Below are 14,878 nucleotides of genomic sequence, written 5' to 3' on the forward strand. Positions count from 1 at the left end.
ACATGTTCATTCACCTTTAAAAAAAGGCAAAAATTTGGCCAGACATTCACTGTCCCTGTCTTTTAACATGGAAAAGCTAGGACCAAGTACTTGGAGCATGTCTGTTTCCTCAAGGAATGGGATAAGATCACCATAAAGAGGTAAAATCCTGCACAAGGCTAGCATTTAATATGGTATTTGTCATGGAAGTAACATTCTGTAGCACAGCACGGTATCTCTCATTTTCAACATTTTGACAGAATTCACAGTTTTTTATTGTTGTTGGCATTTGGTCCTTCAACCCAGCTCACAGAAAATGTTACCAGAACATTCAATAAGTATTCCACAGGTTCTAAGAAAGTTGGAATATAAAGTTCTTTTTAAAAAAAATAGCATTAAAGATAACAATGGTTTGTGCCATGTGATAGACTGGTGTGCAATCCACCACAAATGTATATCTACCATGACCATGACAAGGATAAAGCAGTTACTGAAGATGAATGAATGAATGAACGGATGGACGGACAGACGAATAACAAGGTTTGCTTTATCCGAACACTGCTTACACAACATACCCAGTTACACAAGAACTAATCATAACTAAGCAACAACACATACAGACACTATATGGGAATGTACTCAGAATACCCAGAAAAACTGACAGAACTGTTACATTCAGAAAGTATTTATTCATTCATTCATTCATTCATCTTCAGATACCGCTTCATCCTGGTCAGGGTTCATCCAGAACGTCAGGAACACTGGGCGTGAAGCAGGAACACACCCTGGACGGGACGGCAGTACATCACAGGGCACCAGACACACCCACATTCATTCACAATCTAGTAGGACATTTTTGTGTAGCCAATCCAGTGTTTATTGAACAGTGTGAAACCAGAAAACCTAAAGTCAACCTGTGGGAGAACATACGAAACTCTGCACAGATTGTAACCCACACTAATGATTGAGCTATGTGGTGGTAATGCTAACTTCTGTGCCAGCGTGCTGCCCTTAAAAACATTTTTACTAATTTGATATAGTTAGCTGGAAAAGCCCATGAAAATATGTTACACAGCCACAGCACAAAATGCACACTCCATTGTCCCTGTTAATATACCCGTATTACCCCATACTTATAAATATTATATTATATTATTATATATGTTAGTTATTTCACGGCAACTACCTCAGCCCGATGTTGCACAGCATTGTACTGCACATACAATTGCACGTATCTGCACTTTATTCCACATGGTTTTTCTGTCATTTATCTTTTATATCCTTTATATTATATTTTTCTATTTTCCTATTTGTATGCAAGTAAATACTGGTTTATGTAAATTCTGTTTTTAGGTCAGCGGACCTAAACAAAAGTGGAAAAAGCATTTCAGTGCACATTGTAGTGTGTATGGGTGTGTGTGTGTGACTAATAAAATTTGGATTTGAATTTGAATTTGAATGACTAATCCCAGCTGCTAGCTGTTGATGCCTAGGATAAAAAGTACATCAGTGCTGCTAGCTAGCTTTAGTACTGTATCTCGTTTTTAATCCCACCACATCGGTTATGGTCCTTCAAAAGATACTTTCTCACTCTACATACTACTTTATTGGCCAGCGTGTTCCTTTAATATTAGAAACAGTGTTTAAATTGATATTTGCACAACTGTTCTGTGATAATCTTTGCATTACAAATTCCTCATGAAGCAGCAAGAGTATACTATCAGCCCTATAGTATTTCTAATATTTATCATTAGGACGAAAAGTCCAAAAACACATTTTAAGCATTAACATGACTGAGAACATTTTACTAACACACCATTATTCTGCCAACATATCCTGATCTTAATGGGTCGGCTTTTGAAAAGACCACATCTGAAAAGGCAATGTATGAAATATATGCAATCAAATAAATGCAGTCATTGAACCCTTTTCAAGGACCATTAAACATTCATGTTCCAACTATTTCCCAAGGTTACATGGTTCTTTGCGTTTTAACAATACCATGCTTTTAAGATCAGTTTCAAATGTGCTCACGAACACTAGCACCCTCCAGCATGCTCTGCTTATTGTTAAAACTCTTTTACGTGTAATATATATAACCTGTGGCAGAGGTGAAATAGGGCTTTATGGTCAATAAAAATCAGCAAAGTGTTTATTGATTGTGAAGCCCCTGGTCTTCTGAGGGAAACCCAAAACCTGTCTTGCTCTTGAGAGACAGGCCTCATTTGAATCCCGCATGAGAAAGACGGAAATGTGCTTTGACACTAACAGGCTGGAAAAGGAAGTTTCTCCAGCGAAGTTAAAGATGAGAAGGGAGGTTGGGAATATAATTATTGGAGTCATATTTACTGCAGGCAATATCAGTTCCCACCTCCCCATTTTCCAAAGGCCCCATCAAATTCATGGATTCATATAAGTTTCCACCCTGTTTAAAATACGTATATATGTATATATTTTCATAAGCGTGATATTGCTCAACCTGATACAATTTTGAATTTATTTAATTAATAATTCATGATATATTATTCTAAAGGTTCAAAAATCTTATTTGAATAGATCAAAAAATAAAATTAAAAAAAAAAAAACGTAATGCTTAGTAAAACAAAGTCTTCATGTCAGCTCAATACAATTTAAGGCAAAATACTTACATTAATTATAGAAAATGTAAGTATTTTTGCTTCACATTGTGTTTAGTCAGAAAAATAAGCAAACAGATTTTCTAATTTTGCTGTTGTATATTATGGTTAGTACTTGCAAATATACTAAGCCTTTTTTCTGTTTAGTCCGTGTGTTTATGGCTATCAGACAAAGAAAAAACACCGCACTGTCTCATTTTGATGAATTTGATGTAAATTTGTTTGCTTGAGCATTAGCAAAGTTGACTTTAAAACATATACACCATAAGCTATTTATATATAAATGCAGCAAATGTATAAAGCTCATTCAGTGCAGTTAGACATCTCACATTTATTTTATTTCAATTCTTTTAAATTTCCAGATTTCTCTTTCTGTTATGGAGCTTGGAACCTGACAGATGTATTAGAAGATGAATTTTGTATATTTGAATTAAATACATGTCACATTAAATTTTTTTTTTTTCCTCTGGTGTATTTAATAAATATTTTACAATGTTTTTTTCTTTATCTTGAGTAAGATTTTCCTTAAAAAAAACACACATAATTATACATTACAGGTTATGGTTTTGAGAACCCTAAATAAATATCTCAAAAATTCAAATACAAATACAAATACAGGTTTTATGAAATTAGATGAAGATCCAGGATTCACAGTGAAAGATTTTTGAGATTTGTATTTAGAGTTCTGATCTCTTCAAAACAGTAACCTGTCATTTTGATTTTTTTAAAGGTAAATATTACCCATAAAAAGTTAAAAATGAAGAGATTTATTAAATACATCAATACAAAAAAAAAGAATTTTGTTTAATGTGACATGGACAGTATATAATAAAAAATATACAAAATTCATATTCAAAGACTTTTGTCAGCTTGCAAGCTCCATGTACTGCCCAGTACAGTTGCACATTATCCTTATCCTAATTTAAAATGCGAGTCTCTGAAATAGATTCTATTAGGTTTAATAACACCATATATGTAAATCTATTCCCCCAAAGGCAAAACTCATCATGTAATTGTAGATATACACACACACCTGCACACAGACAGAAGGTATTTAGCATGCTAGACTGAGAGCAACCTTTAAGCTAACCTTTCTAACCTCTAGGTGTTGATTGCTCTGGGATCTGATCCTGGATTTGGGAGCACATTCACATGGAGATTTAAACATGCATCTAAAAGCCACTCCAACAGGTCACTTGTAGGAGTCAGAAGGTCAATTGCCTGGTAGTGCCTAATGGTAGTAAATATCATCAGTCATCTTAACCATGGCCACAGTGGGGCTCGTGGCCCACGTTCAAAGGAATCTGAGGAATTCACAGGGTTAAAGTGGTGCTGTGAGGTTGCAGACACCGACGTGGGGTTCTTGAAGTTGGAGACTATGTCACCTCTTAGTGTCAATCACCATTAGTGAAAAACCTTTTCATCACATAATCATCACTGGGGCTATTAGCATTTTAACTTTGTGAGAAAGAGAAAACTGTAGAAACGTTTATTTTAGCACTTATGACAAGGGTTAGGCAAACATTAGATAACTAGTTGATACGTTTACACTGGACAGCTGTTAGTATGATAAACTCTACACTACTTTTATCAGCATGAGCCAAGGGCTATGTTGCAGATGCGTGAGACAGTAAACCTGGTACTCAGTAAATTTATCTTATTTTTCTTATAATTATTTCCATCTTTTCAACATTTCTATAGGTATTGTGCAACAGTAGAAACAACACATGGTTTTCAGTTCATTAATCATGTCCTCTGAGTATGTTACATTTACTTAAACCACAAACTGCCCTGTCCTGAAGACTCTCCTGTGTCAGGAAACTTACTGACTTTTACAAAGCACTGATAGTGGAGATTCCATCCATAAATGTTACACAAACGTCTCCTAGCAGAAAGCTCCACCATATCAACAATTATATGTTTTTCTTTGTTAAAGAAGAACACTTTTTTATCTCATTTTAAATAAAATTAGCCTTGGAGTCCCTGGCAAACAAATCCCTGTGTATGAGCTGTTACTAGAGCAGGGGTGTCCAAAGTCCGGCCCCAGGACAGATGTTAATTGTCCCGCGGCTCCGCAAGCAAGGATCCCTCGAGGATGCTGACTCTGCCGTCTCTGCTATAGGGTCTGAATCTCTACACGAAGAAACTTGATGACAGCTTAGATAATGAGTGTCTGCACATACACAAGTTGTCACAATTTGGAGCCATCACCAGCACAAAGGTTACTAATAATACCTACATTTTATTCCATTCCCAATAACCTGTGTCCCCTTCCATTTACTTACTCTGTAGTTTGTATGTAGTATAAAAATGTTCCTCAGTGCTAGTTTTTTTTTCTCAAAGTTACCTACGTTAGCATGTTTAGCATGTCCCAATGTGCTCACTGTCTTCTACAGGTGATAATGGACAATGGCCGCTCGAGGGGATTTGGCTTAGTGCACTTTTCCATATTCTGAGGAAGACATGAAGGCCAGGAGGGAGATGAATGGCAATATGTGGGGCAGGAAGCCAGTGTACGTGGGTGTGGCTAAGGGCAAAGAGGAATGCCAGGCTTACCTTGCCCATCAGAGCATGCAGGGGATGGTGAGCTTGCAGTTTAATACCGCAGGTTATTCCTGAGGCACACTAAAATGATTCAATATTGCAGTTAAATACTGCACTTAAAGGAGTCCCTGGCTGCAAAACTTTTGAGAACTAGATCAGGGTTTAGCAGCCAGGTCACTCTGACTGAACCCTGCCTGTGTGGCTACAACACAAACTGAATGCTAGCATACATAAAGTGTGCAGCCTGTAACTATATGTCTTTGTTTGGTGTTTTTTGTGTATGCAGATGTCCAGAACATGCCTGATGTGGTTCAAGCTGCACAGGTGCATCAGCAGACTGTTAGCGACATCACGCCATCAAGCAGTCAGGTGCCACGTATGAGTGAAGACTGTACAAACATGACTATGCCAACATCTGCAGATACTGTTCCAGTAGCAGACACAGTACCAGTTGTAGTTAAATATCCAGCTGTAGACAGTGTTCCAGCTCTTGTTCCAGCTGCAGATGAAGTTCCAGCTCCTGCCCAAGCTCCAGATGCAGATAAAACACCTTCTATGTCTATGGCATCAGTGAGTGGAGTGCAGCAGGACAAGGACACAACAGTAAGAGCAAAACACACACACACACACACACACATTTTTATTATTATTATTATTATTATTATTATTATTATTATTATTATTATCTTGACAAATCTGAGAATAATTTCTCATATAGACCATGAACACACTAGTAATCTCAGAAATCTGAAATGATCTCAAAACTAAATGTCCATAAAATTGGATCATCATTAACCTTAAATTGTAGCAGGACCTAGTTTGCTGGATAAATTAAATTAACAGTGTTAAATGAAATAGCCCATTATTGTTTAGTTAGTGGATTATTTTTAAATAACATGTCTTCCTAAGACAGGGGTGTCCAAAGTTCGGCCCCAGGGCCAAATGCAGCCTGCAGAAAGATGTTAATTGGCCCGTGTCTTCTCTATTATAATGTACAGTGTGATAGGTGGCTCGATGGCCAACATGTTGCAATTTTTCCTTTCACCTGATGGTGGCAGCAGACTGTGTTAACACAATTAGCTAAAATTCAAGAGCCTTTTTTTCTCTAACTACGCCTGCAAAAAAAATATATATATATATATATATATATATATATATATATATATATATATATATATATATATACTAGTAGTAGTACAAGCAAATTAATCAATATATTCTGATTTTAGAATTCAATTTTTTTTTTTTTTGGACATTCTACAACATTTAATGCAACTAAAGACTAAAAATGGGTCATTCTTTAATCAATAAAACATGTTAGCATTGGCAAATTGCTGTGATATGTGACCGGAATGATACATTCAGACCATGCTGAATATAAGAAAATAATCCAGGAACAGTAACTCTTTTGTCCAGTCGCAGCACACCACCTCGGCAGTGATTAATTTTGCATTATAACAGCACTGTGTCCCATTGTGTTTTATTCCTTACATATATTAAAAGGACATTGTCATGTATTTCTGTTAAATATTATCGTTCAGACCATTTTCTAGGGATCAGAAAAATATCCAATTATACAAGATATCTTTAATTTATTGCACAAAAAATCTGCTACTGCATACAAAATATATTCACTGGATGTTCTATGATCATCATCTGCAAGCTAGTCTTCTAGAGCTCACCTGGCCTGCTATCACTGCCAGCAAGTTATTTCTTCTAAGAGCAAACTGAGTGATGTAACCCCCTACCCTGAGTCCAAAGTCAACACTCAGCACAACCTGTCAATCACTCGATCCACTCCATTGGCACTGAGGCCTGATTGGGCACAATTAGCTCTTAGGAACAAATGACATCAATCCGCCCTTGGACATCCATTCAGAGGGGACTGATTATTTACTTTAGCTGGACATGCTGATTTCATTTTTAACCCTTGAACATCCCTGGGGAATTAGCAAGCAAGGGAAAGCATTTAATATCAAACCAGGCCCTCTTGGCCTTCAATGGAGAATTATTCAGATAAAACATGGTCAGTGCAAGTGCACACTCAGAAGCCTGTGCTCTGGTTTTAGCAGCCATAACATACTTTGTTGTTTTTCATTTAGGAAATAACATAGCCATAAGGGTCATGCAGGATTACGCTTTCAATTCTGTTAACGTCATAACACAATGCACTCCAAGCAGCATGTTTAAATTATTGTAGTCTGAGCCTTTACAGACTATTTTGAGGATGAGGTGTCAGCTCAGCTCCTATATGGCAAATATCACGTACTGTTCCCAATGAGGCACGTCAGGCACAAGAACTGGACAGCTTCAGTATGTCATTTCAAATGAGGCTGCAAAACCAAGAGCTAACTCTTGCCAGTATTCAGGTCTAATAACTCACGTGTTCAATGTTTATATACCTAGAATTACAAATGGACTGTGAATGGGAAATAACTGAGATCTGTTCCCAGCCGAGCCTTCGCTCTGTGAATATCATAGCAGGGACAGGCTATGTGTCGGTGTGTCTCAGTTCAAGTCATGGCACCTAATCTGTCAGACATTGAAAAAATCGATATACGATCTTTACACTAACAAACCCTTTTCCTTGTCTCTACACTGAACCAGGCACTGAGGGGTAAAGAGGGTGTGAGTAGCCTTAAATGTAGGTATTCACATGAAAGCATTACTGTTAGAGTGTGTTTGACTGCTCAAACGTATGAATGTCCCAGATGACCAGCTGAAACAGCGCAAGAGTGAATTCTATCAAAATGAAACATCTGCTAAAATTCTCTATCAGCTTTTCTAATGTTTTAAATAAAAAAGAACATCACATCATTTCCTGTGAAACAGCAAGGTAGTCTGAAACTGCAAGAATAGTTTCCAGTATATGTGGGGTAAGCAGAGAAACTGAAAAAAATAACCACTATCTTAGAGCTAGCGGTTCAACAAAGAGATGTGTCTAACACTGAGGTATGATGCCCTGCTACAGAGAGATGCATAAAAACAGACAACAAAGTGTTCATAAATTCAGCACAGTGCTAATTTAAGGATAAACAACCTATAACAGTCCTTACACTTCACAATGTATCGTATTTGTCAGTGGGATGGTACCATGAAGGGTACACCCTTTTCACGCTCTAGTAAGTATCTTTCATCTAGGAAGCATATTATTCATAAAGCCCATTATTCAGTAACTATTATGAAATAGTTTGCTAATTATAAATTAGCATTATAAATTATAAAATGTATGTCAGGGTATGACATTTACAAGAGACCAACATAAGTTTGGACCCAAACAGGTCTTGGGAGTTTAAAAAGTTTAAGTACAACAGTTGAGCTTAAGGTCTAATTACATAATGTTAAGAATTTGTTTTTTTTCTGAGAGTCTACCCTAGAAGATTTCCCCAAATATGAGAAGGTGAATGGGAAGGTTTGAAATTACAAACTTTTATTCTTCGAAATTTATTCAGTCATTCATCTTCAGTTTATCCTGATCGGGGTTGTTGGGAGCACTGGACATGAGCTGGGAGCACACCGGGATGGGACTCCAGTGCATCGCAGAGCACCCTGCACACACATACATTCACACACTCATTCACACCTAGGGGAAATTTAGGGTAGCCAATCCACCTACTGGCATGTTTTTGAGGTGGGAGGAAACCCATACAGACATGGGTCAAACATGTGGAACTCCACAGACAGTAACCTGAGCTTAGGATCAAACCCTGGAGCTGTGAGGCAGCAGAGCTACCCACTACACCACCATGCAACCACTCTCAGAAATTATATTAGTATTGCACTAAAGCAAAAACGTTTATACATAAGAATGTTTAGTTGGATGGAGAAACTGATATGCAACCAACAAGAAGGATCAACTGTGGCCATACTTTTTTTAACTCATTATATTTTACTGGCATTTATCCATGATTGACAGAGGCTTGCTCTTTTGTTTTGCACAGATTCCCCTCCTCCTGGGCCAGTGCGGCTCCAGAACAGACAACTGATGTGAACTGTTCTTTTATTGTGTGCTTAACCTGCTCTTGGGTAATAATGCCCTGTTGTGTTATTCAGCCTGCTCGGGTCTGAACCTGAGAGCACATCAAAGTGGCACACAGGAGCCGATGACAACAGGCCTCATGGGCATGGCTTTTCATCACGCATGAAATGCCAAGATTGAATTTCGCTAGGAAAGGTGCCCTGCTATCACAGATAACACCTCTCAATGCACAGAGTCCCCGGAAACCTGGTGGCATTATTTCAGTAGTGTCTCAGCCTGGGTGTAAAGAGAGAAGCTGGAACGAGCATATGAAGAACAACAGGCAGCCTCAGAGCTGGCTGGCAAAGACTCTTTGAAACCTGCGGCATTACGTCAGTACAAACTTTAGAGGTTTGTTGGTTGTTGAACAACCATAACACCATCACAGGACCAAAAAAAAGGACAAATAAGGACAAACAAGAATAAAGTAAAAAAATTTAATACAGAAAAATGAAAAGCAAAAGAATAAATAAAGTAAAGAAAAATAAGAAATTAAACTAAAAACGTGGGTTTTGCTCACATATACAAATAAGGCTGAGATCGCTGATTTCATGAGCTTTGCTTAACTTGCACTTTTCATTGTTTTAAGTTAACAATGATTATATGAGCATATTCCAGCTCCCCATTTACTAAACAGACATTCTTTCCTAATTTTGTTCATTGGTCCAACTTCAAATGCATTTATAAACTTTGTACTAGATTAGTAAAGCAAGAATGCTTACACAACCACATCTGCTTGTCTTTTAGACACAAATGTTTCTAAAAAGTTAACTCATTGCCTTGCTAATGTAATTGCTGGCTCATTTAGATTCCACAGAAATTATATATTTTAGTAATGCCATATATTAGAGCTTCTTGGGATTTTCAAGCCAATTACTCAAACAAATCAGTAAATAAATGCTAGCAGCTACAGGTTAATGCTTTCTTTTGCCGTGGTGTAGTAAATTATGTCAAATTGCATTTACACCTCCAGGTACCAGAGCACCATGCCACCTCTACCAGTCTCCACAATAGACCTCTCATCACAGAACCCCAAAACCTACCTGGACTAAACAAAGCCCTTCCCTACAGCCACCTACTACGACCATCACTACACATCTGCCCTTTGAAATTAGAGCAATATATCACGGAATGTATTATTCCTAAGAGAAAATGTTATTATTTTGCTATGGGCCATTTCTTACTACCACAATTTAATCCATCATTGATCTGTTTTCCTGTCTATTTAGCATACACTGTCTTTTGTATTTATTGTCCTGTGTACTTACTGTATATTTTGCACTCGTGTCACATACGTTACGCTCGTCTCTGTCATGTATCTGCACTTTACGTAGTCCTGTATGCTTGTATTTCATTCAAGTATACAAGTTATATGGAGGAATGACAATTAAACCCACTTGACTTCACACTCATAGTACATCCAGTAGCATACCAAGGTACATCACTAAGACAAATGACACTGTACAAAGATCTCGTGAGCAAGTGGAATTTTTTCTTCAAACATTTGTCCAAGCTAATTGAAAAATCCTGTGTGATCACCTCATCGAACATTCCTGAAGAATAAGATAATAAGCCAGTTTGTCAAACAGTCTTAGATAAAGCAGAAGACTAATCTCTTGATTGTGAATGATTAAATATGTGTGTCATTTTAAACATTTCATCTGTTTCTTAAGGGAAAAACACCAGGTTCTTGGTTGTGCATGTGTGGTGACAAGCTTTTTTCTTGATTTATGGTGCTTCTCTATGACATGGTGCCAGCTCTCTCTCTAAAGCACCTCTAACCAAAGCTTTGCAATCAAACAACCGTAAGCTATTTTGGCAGAAATCTCTGAACATTCTGTTCTGAAACTCAAAATTCAACCAAACACAAGTCCCTCCCTTCAGCGTTCCAAAGCCACGCCCCAAAACCACATACATGTGTGCAGCCAACGATTTTTTAAATTTACATGCAACATGATTGACAGGCAGGTAGATGTTGTTAAATGTTGGTGGTCCATATCACTTGCTATTCTCCCGTTTACATAAACTTGTGCGCCACAGAGGTCACATTTTCCCTCTGAGTAGATATTTTATTCACAGCAGCTGAAATGTGAAGGAAATGTTGCCAAATATTACACAAAAATGTCTAACTTAAATATTGCTGACCCCAAGTGACCATGAATCCATTCAAATACAGATGTCCTCACTGCTTTGACTAAGGGGAACTGCTGTGTGTAAAGATGGTCAGTGATGAATAAATATAGGAATACAAAATAATGTTCTTATAGTTTCTAATGGTTTAAAATTGGACAGAGCTTTAATATATCCCAGTGTGACACGGAATAAACATTTGTGGAATAAATCAGCCTGCCAGGTGGACAAGGGCATTTTCCAGCATGAGAAGGAAAGTCAACCATTAGATCATGTCAATTAAGAACACATTACAGGCAGTCCTAATTACAAGTATAAACACCCAGGCATTCTGAAGGCCAAGTACTCAGACACACATATATGACCATACACTGAAGACTATTAACTAAGACTGCCTAAAAACGTTAACAAAATACTGCAAAAAAAAACATCATTTTTGAATTTCAGCTGCTGAATTTCAGTAATAGACATTCACTAATAATAGTAAATATAGGTCCAAACAGCAATTAAGGGGTCCAATCATTCTGCTATGGATGGTGACAATGTGGAAGTAAAGACCTGATTTTTTTTGTTTGTTTGTTTGGATGGTTGGTTCCATCATAAAATTGTGATTTACATCAGCTTAATTTCATGAACGAGTTAAATGTTTTAGTATTCGTGAGCATTTTTGAGTAGCAAAGCTACTATGCATGGGGAGGCTTTATGCATGATTGATAATGTTAATGCACAACAATACTGCCCAAATATTGCTTCACATCCTGTTGCCTCTAGGTCCCCCAAAATGTGTCCACTTGCAACTTTGCTGCACATTATGCTTTGTATTTCAGTGGAGAGCTATGCACCATTTGCGTGGTGCATTGTGGTTGCAGAGCAAGTCAGACAAAGGCTTTAGAAAGGAGGGAGGCTTTCGACTTTCCGTAACCAAATCAAAGTAAATGTCAAATATCAAGTAAATGTCAAACAGCCACCCAAGCTGATAAAGACAATGCAGTAGCATGCTGCCACAAAATGAACATTAATTTTTTTAGTTAGCCTCAATGAAAATCCATGGCTACTATCAAAGTATGGTACTAAAGATACTGATGTCAAAATTTGATGTCAGTGTGCAAAAACATTGGCAGGATATGACCTCATTTCCTGTTTCTAGTTGCTGTGAGCATAGAACATATAAGTCAAGTGCATTTGTTATGTCATTCCAAAGGTGTTTAGTGGGGTTGTGGTCAGGGCTTTGTTCAGGCCTCTCAAGTTCTTCCACTCCAACCTTGGCAAACCATGTCTTATGCAGCTCACTTTGGCCACAGGGGCATTGTCATGCTGAAAGATGTTTGGGCACCTTAGTTCCAGTGAAGGTAATTTTTTTTTTTTTGTGAATTGTGATTCCAACTTTGTGGCCATAAACTTTGTGCCAACTTTCTGGGAGGGAGGGATGGCATACTCTCTCTCCCCTAGTGATGCTAGCCAATCGTGGGCATCTGTGAGCTCATGTATGCAGAAGAGGGTAGACAGCACTCTCCTCTGAGTGTGTTAACAAAGATGTGGTTAGCTGGCTTCAAGTGTCTCAGAGGAAAAACCTTCACCTTTCCTAGCTGGTGTCTGTCATATGATAGGGAAGAGCTGGCTGGTGGGTGGGAATTGGTAGGTGACCAAAGTGAGGAGAAAATGGGGAAACTGTAAACAGTGACAAGGGTATTTAGCCAGATAGTGGCGCTACATGGTTTAAAGTGTTAACTCATACTGAATCAGTGGACTGCCATTAGGTCCACTGATTCAGTATGGTCTTCAATAAGATCAATAAGAAGAAAACATAAAATCAGTATAAGGATCCATTACCTTGGTGATTGGACCCCTAATAATTATTGTTTTTTAACAATAATAATAACTATCATGGTCATTTTTGATGGTGTCACTGATACAAACATATAAATCAACCAAACTCTGAAAGTAAAGCCCCAAAGAAACACTTACTTTTCTCAAATGTATATGGCGACACAGTGTGGTCAATTTAAAGAACTGCATTTCATAATTATTTCCAAATTCTATGAAACAAATTTTTATTTACAGGAATATGCTAAAAGTGACAATACAAGATGCATTTAGACGTTTATCCTGTTCCAACTTTTTACATTTATGCTAAGTATACTTGCAGCCAGACTAATTGTCAGTATACTTTAAGTGTGTTAATGATTAGTTAACTTGAAGTGTGCTATTTTGGAACAACTAATTTTGTGCTAAGTATATTTTAGTTGTAATTAAATTGTAGTAAAGCATAACTTTAAGTGTATTTAGTGTACATTTATGTGCTAAATTGGAACAACTTCAAGTATACTTAGTACACTTTAAGTATATGCCTGTGTAAGATAATTGCATGCTTGTTTAGTGATATTAAAGTGTACTTTTTTGTATTACAACTACATTACAAATTAATTAAGAGTGTCTTCAAAACACACAAGCAATATACCATAAATATATTATTTTGGAGTAAAAAATATGCTAAATTTTCCCCCAATGCTGAATGCACTTCTTGTTCACTAGGGATGGGCGATACCACTTATTTTCTTTTCGATCCGATACCGAGTAATTTCAAGACAAGTATCGCCGATATTGATACCGATACCGATACTTCTATGAAATATTTTTATGTAAGTGATTTTATAGTGTCTTTTGAGCCATCATTATTAATATTAAACAAACTGCAATAGACATGAGTTCTTTTTTGCTACATTTATTTAAAAAATACTGAACACTATTAATCAAATAGCAACTTGTATAACAAATATATAACACAAGAGCAATAAATCCTCTGTCTTCTACAACTGAGATTGGCTGGAGGTCCCTTACAATCATCTCTCCTATGCTTCTTGTAATTTCTGATGCTCTCTGTGAGTCATCTATAAAATATAATACATATATTATGTTCTTAAAGCTGTGTTACAGGCATTAAGAACTTATAATGATAGTAAATCCCTCCCAGGTATTAGTGTAAACTATGTAATTTATTTCATAAACATGTTTTAAATTCTATAAATAATATATAAATGATTTCATTAAGAATATCCACCAGATATCAGGTAACAGAAATAGATATAGGCTGATGAAAAAAATGTATAAAAGGTTTTAATAAAAATCCTACTGTTTAAAACAAAATATCCAGTTTAAATACTTATATGCAGTGTAATATTCTGCTCCACATGAAATACTGTAATATCTTCATATCTGAAACAATTTGTATTGTACAGAGTAGAGCTATGATAAATACTGTATTATATATATTATATATAATATAATAATATATAATATTTTGTATTCCTGAATAATGTCCACTTCTCTGAAAGGATTCTGCTAAAGAACTCTGCCTCAAGCCAGAAGATGGGGGTCATGTCTGTGTTACCTCCTCTGCTCGCCTCAGCTCTACTTCGCGTTCTCTATAGTGAAGTGAAGTGAAGTGACTAAGTGGTGGTGTGGTGACCCATACTAGGAATTTGTGCTCTGCATTTAACCCATCCAAGTGAACACACACACCCGGAGCAGTGGGCAGCCTTTTTTTTTGCTGCGGCACCCAGGGAGCAGCTGG

This window comes from Pangasianodon hypophthalmus, chromosome 23 (genome assembly GCF_027358585.1).
Source record: "Pangasianodon hypophthalmus isolate fPanHyp1 chromosome 23, fPanHyp1.pri, whole genome shotgun sequence".
NCBI lineage: Eukaryota > Metazoa > Chordata > Actinopteri > Siluriformes > Pangasiidae > Pangasianodon > Pangasianodon hypophthalmus.